The following is a 6,063-nucleotide window of genomic DNA, read 5'->3' as shown; positions in this document are numbered from 1 at the left end:
CAAACTTTTAATCTACTGGTACAGTTTCAGAATTTAGTTAATTTCAGAAAGTCATAGCTAGTGCATCAACTATCTCTTATAGAATAATAGGAAACAGGCCAAGAGGTCTTTTTTATTTGTGGGATTCTGGTCCCTCTTGTGTCCCAAGTATTTTTCTCTGCTGATATTAATGCTTTGATTTCCTCACTCTTATTAGCCCTTACATTACCTTCTATTTGTAGAATTCAACTTGTGTTTTCTGCAATGAAACCAGATATAAAATATTTGTTCAATGTCTCTTCTATTCCCCCATTTCTCATGACAATTTCTCCTATCTCTGCTTTGAAGAGGTTGACATTTATTTTAGCTACTCCCTTCCTTTTTTATGTACTTGTTGAAACCTTTAGATCTGTGTGATGTTCTTGGCTAGCTCATTTGTATATTCTATTTTTTCTATCTTTTTATTAACTTACTGGTGGGCCTTTGTTGGTTTCCAAACACAACTTTCAAGTCTGTTACTATTCTTTGCAACATTATAAGCCTCTTCTTTTTAATGAAACCCAGCGACACATTCGACTTACCTGAAGTCTGGGCTACTTTACATTGGTCCTGCCTGGCACTGCCAGGATCGGAGCTGCCAATCATCCCATCAGCCAGTATCTCTCTAAGCTGGGACATCCACCTGAGGTAGGGATGGAAGTCTTCCCTTAAAGCAATTAATATTGCTCCAAGTGTCGAAATTGCTATCAGACATCAAGTAGCATCAAGGATGGTGGGAATAAAAATCATGGAATCCTGTAAACTTCATCCCATTGTGTACCCAGGAATATTTATTCCTTTGTAACCAGCTCCCTATACTGGTGACCGAATACAAGCTGTAATCACACTAACTGTGCCTCTAGTTCTTCTATCTTGTTTTGAGTGCTCCGTACTTTCAGATAAAGTGATTTTAGTTTCTTTACCCCTGTATATTCTGCTGTAGTGCAATATTGCTGTTAAAATCTCTTAACCTTCCTGACCCACTCAGCTTATCTCTAACCACACCAATATACTTCTCTACTACCTTATTTTTTTATCTTTGGATCTCAAAACCTCCCTTCACCTGAACCCACCCAGCCCTCCGTTAGCTTAGTACTTTTTTCCCCCCTAATTGAGTGGCAGAGTGGTCAGCGCTGCTGCCTCACAGTGCCAGGGACCTGGATTTGATTCCTGCCTTGGTTCATTGTCTGTGTGGAATCTGCACATTCTTCCTGCATCTACATGGGTTTCCTTTGGGTGCTCAGATTTCCTCCCACAGTCCAAAAGACATGCTGGTTAAGTGCATTGCCCATGCTTAATTCTCCTTCAGTGTATCCAAACAGATGGAGTGTGGCGATTAGGAAGCTTTCACAGTAAATTCATTTCAGAGCTAGTGTAAGCCTATTTGTGACACTAATAAATAAATAACAATAAATATTCTGGTGCAGTCTTATAGTTGTATATTCTGTCCCTTCCTTTCACACTCTGGCTACCAGCATTCACCCTGTATTATTGCATTGTCCCTCCTCTTTAATTTTTCAATTCTCTATAAACATGAACCTCACCCCATGATGTTGTTTAGTACCCTCCCTACCATCCAGGTTACACCATTCATCAGGACATTGGTCCCAGTGTGGTTCAGGTGAAGACCATTCCAAGCTGCTTACGATATCTTGCTATGTGCAAATTGACTGCCCTGGTTTCTACATTACAACAGTCACACTACAACTCAAAAGCAAGCTATTGGCTTTGAGATGCTTTGGGATATCCTGAGATCAGGAAAAGTGTTATTTGCAGCTCCTCCTTAGCTGTTTATTTAATTCTTCCTGATGTCTACAGGAGCCATTAATTCTGAATGAAATTGGTCCACCACAACAGTGCAAAACTGACTAATAACGACCCAGCACCAATTTTGCAACACGCCCAATATTCTTTACCACTGCTCCAACAGAATAGAAAATCTGCCAGGCACTGAAATGTACTGAAGTGTAAAATGAGGTTCCAGTTCACTTATGGGACGGCACGGTGACACAGTGGTTAGCACTGCTGCCTCACAGCGCCAGTGACCCGGGTTCAATTCTGGCCTCGAGTCACTGTCAGCATGGAGTTTTACACATTCTCCCTGTGTCTGCGTGGGTTTCCTCCGGATGCTCCGGTTTCCTCCCACAGTCTCCAAAGATGTGCAAGTTAAGTTGATTGGCCATGCTAAATTGCCCCTTAGTGTCAGGGGTACTAGCTAGGTTAAGGACAGGGGTCATTGGTACAGGGTTTGGGTGGGATTGTAGTTGGTTCAGACTCGGTGGACTGAATGGCCTCCTTTTGTACTGTATGATTCTATGAAAGTCTAGTGTCACCCCACTGCCATGGATTAATTTCGCTCCATTCAATAAAGCAGCTGAAATTTACATTGCATCAGTTGAAATCAATAACATACACTCAGATTTTGCCCACTTAAATTCAGGTCAAAGGTACTTTTCCTCAGGAATGGAATATTCATATACACATTAAAGCAACTGTTTGTCAACTCCATCTAGTGGTAAATGGTATGAAACTGCAGGTTTTTAAAAATGTTCATTTATTACGGCCACAAGTAGGCTTACATTAACACTGCAATGAAGTTACTGTGAAAATCCCCTATTTGCCACACTCTGGTGCCTGTTCGGGTACACTGAGGGAGAATTTAGAATGACCAATGCACCTAACCAGCGTGACTTTCAGACTGTGGGAGGAAACCGGAGCACCCGGAGGAAACCCACGCAGACACAGGGAGAATGTGCAAACTCCACACAAGCAGTGACCCAAGCTGGGAATTGAACCCGGGTCCCTGATGCTGTGAGGCAGCAGTGCTAACCACTGTGCCACCCCCATGTGCTCCTGTTTTTTTGCTTCCACAGTACAGTACTTCTGACAAATTAAATACCAGTTTAATCTATTAGCAAGTAGAGAACCTGGATGAGTTCTGGTTTGAGATTCTCAAACTGTGAATTTAAGTTGTTGGGGCCAGGTCAGAAACTCCAAGGTATATTATGAAGTTAGCCTAGACCCTAACTTGTGATTTTGGCATTAGTGCGAGCATACAGTATTTCTCTCCACGTATGATTCCATTGATCTAGGTTAAAAACAGGTAAATCCTATACAATACCTGAAGACATGACCCTCTGCCCAAATAAGGAGTGTGTGGCATTGTATAGATAGGTCATAGCGTGTCAGGTAGAGCATTGCATTGAGGAAGTATGAGGTGCAGGGAACGTTTTACTGGGGTTTGGGTAGAGGAACATAGGCCAGGACATCTATGGAGGAACTCAGAGGTGAGCTTCAGTCTGCCTCCATCTCCCTCCTCATCTTCAACCCCCTCACCATGACTGGATCTGGCAAGGAAAGGTTCAAATTTGCTTTACCTCCTTTTTATAATTCTCTTCCTCCTCTGAGTCCATTTCTGGGCTGGATCTGCAGGAAAGGAGTGTAAGGTTTGGGAATTACCTCTTGGTATGAGGAGGGGTAGGGAGTGTTTGATTGGCCTGCATCTGGTTAGTGGTTCATTGTGATCCCGTGCATGATTTTGGAGTCTATCAGTTCTTAAAGATCATCCATGATCTTATTGAATGGCGGAGCAGGCTCGAGGGGCCTGATGGCCTACTCCTGCTCCTAGTTCTTGTGTTCTTACGTTATTTAAGGCCATCTGTCTCTCTCTTAAAGGGAAGTTGCACCGAATTGCAAGTATACTCTTGATGAATACAGTTACTGCAAACAAGAGGTATGGACACAGGACAGAGAGTAACGTCCCCTTTAAGCTGGGTGGTAATCTAATCGCACTGCAACTGGAAATTACCACGTAGGTGTTCCCATTAAGATAACATGCTTCTGGATGTGAGCAAAAAATTTAAAGGTCCACAAACTTAAAGAAGTGTCCGTCTTCCCACTTCTCTTTCCTCGTTTAAGATGCTCCATTAAACCTACCTCTTTAAATAGGTTTCTGATTATTAGCTCTAACATTTTATTTGTGGCATTGTGTAATTCTTTATAAATAACACCTCTGTAAAATGTCTTAGCAATTTTTACAACATTCATAGAATCCTGATAGTGCAGAAAGAGCCAATTTGGCCCACCAAGCCTGGACCAACAACAATCCCACCCAGGCCTATTCCACATATTTACTCGCTAATCCCCCCGACACTAAGGGGCAATTTAGATGGCCAATCAACCTAACCTGCACATCTTTGGACTGTGGTAGGAAACCAGAGTAACCAAAAGAAATCCAGGCAATACGTCTACACAGTCACCCAAGGCTGGAATGGAACCTCGGTTCCTGATGCCATGAGGCAGCAGTGCTAACCACTATGCCACTGTGCTGCCCATGGTGGCAGAGTGGTTAATAGATTCATATGTCTCCAGGTTGCTGTTTTTGAGAATTCGATGCAGAGGCATGTAGAACTGCAACACAATGATTAAACCCATGGTCTGAGCTGACCAAATCCTCATGCAGCCAAATTAAGTTGCTGATGGACTGTCCAGACTGTTATGCCGGACCCTACTCCACATGGATGGTACCTGCATGGTACCAATAAGTGACCTCCCTCACAGTGTTACAACCCCAAATACATAATCTGCAGGAATATTAAATAAAGCTCCCACTTGACTGGGGGAGCGAGGCTTCCTCAGCAAGGGCACTCTTGCTTTGCTCTCACCCAGAAAACCCTCCACTTTAGAACAATGCAACTAGTGGGCACTTTTAGAAATTATAACTCACCAACTTACACTGCAGCTCTTGAAGGCTGTGGCAACGTCCAGGATGGATCCTAGAGTCATATAGATTCATGGAGGTTTACAGCATAGGAACAGGCCCTTTGGCCTGACTTGTCCATGCCACCCAGTTTTTACCACTTAGTCCCAATTGCCTGAATTTGGCCCATATCCCTCTACATTCATCTTATCTATGTAACTTTCTAAATGCATTTTAAAAGACAAAATTGTACCCGCCTCTACTACTATCTCTGGCAGCTCATTCCAGACACTCACCACCCTCTGAGTGCAGAAATTGCCCCTCTGGACCCTTTTGTCTTTCTCCCCTGTCACTTTAAACCTACGCCCTCTAGTTTTAGGTTCCTGTACCTTTGGGAACAGATCTTGACTATCTAGCTGATCTATGACCCTCATTATTTTATAGACCTCTATAAGCCTCTTCCCTCCAGAGAAAACAGTCCCAGTCTATCCAGCCCCTCCTTATAACTCAAACCATCAAGTCTCAGTATCACCCTAGTAAATCTTTTCTGCACTCTTTCTAGTTTTTAATGACAAATCAAAAACATTAATTTACAGTGCCAGGGGCCCGGGTTCGATTCCTGGCTTGGCTCACTGTCTGTGCAGAGTCTGCAAGCGTCTGCATGGGTTTCCTGCCACAGTTCGAAAGACAAACTGGTTCAGTGCATTGGCCACACTAAATTCTCCCTCAGTGTACCCGAACAGGCACTGGACTGTGGCAACTGGGGGATTTTCATAGTAACCTAATTGCAGTGTTAATGTAATCCTACTTGTGACACTAATAAACTTTAAAAAAAAGTTGATGAGTCGTAAGTTTGCTTGTTGCATCAGAGTGTGACCAGCAAGGTAAATGGTATAGTTTCAATTTCACCCTCTGGATTTGAAATGCAGGGGATGAGTTTGATGTCGGTTTTACACAGGGTTACACATTTAGGAGAGATAACGGCCTAGTGTTATTATCGCTAGACTATTGATCCAGAAACTCATCTCTGGGGACCCAGGTTCGAATCCCGCCACGGCAGATGGTGGAATTTGAATTCAATAAAAAAAATCTAGAATTAAGAATCTACCGATGACCATGAAACCCATCTGGTTCACTAATGTCCCTTTAGGGAAGGAAATCTGTCAGCCTTACAGGGTCTGTCCTACATGTGACTCCAGAATCACAGCTTGGGTCAACTGGGAACTGCAACAAATGTTGGCCCAGCCAGCCATGCCCATATCCAAGAATGAATAAAAATCAGCTTAAAACTGCTTCTTAAGCCTCTGAATTAGTTCGGGGTTAGGACTGCAAATTCTTACCTCCTG

The sequence above is a fragment of the Carcharhinus amblyrhynchos genome, chromosome 9 (genome assembly GCF_965287045.1).
Source record: "Carcharhinus amblyrhynchos chromosome 9, sCarAmb.v2.hapA, whole genome shotgun sequence".
Taxonomy (NCBI): Eukaryota; Metazoa; Chordata; class Chondrichthyes; order Carcharhiniformes; family Carcharhinidae; genus Carcharhinus; species Carcharhinus amblyrhynchos.
Note: the sequence above shows the minus strand (reverse complement) of the source record.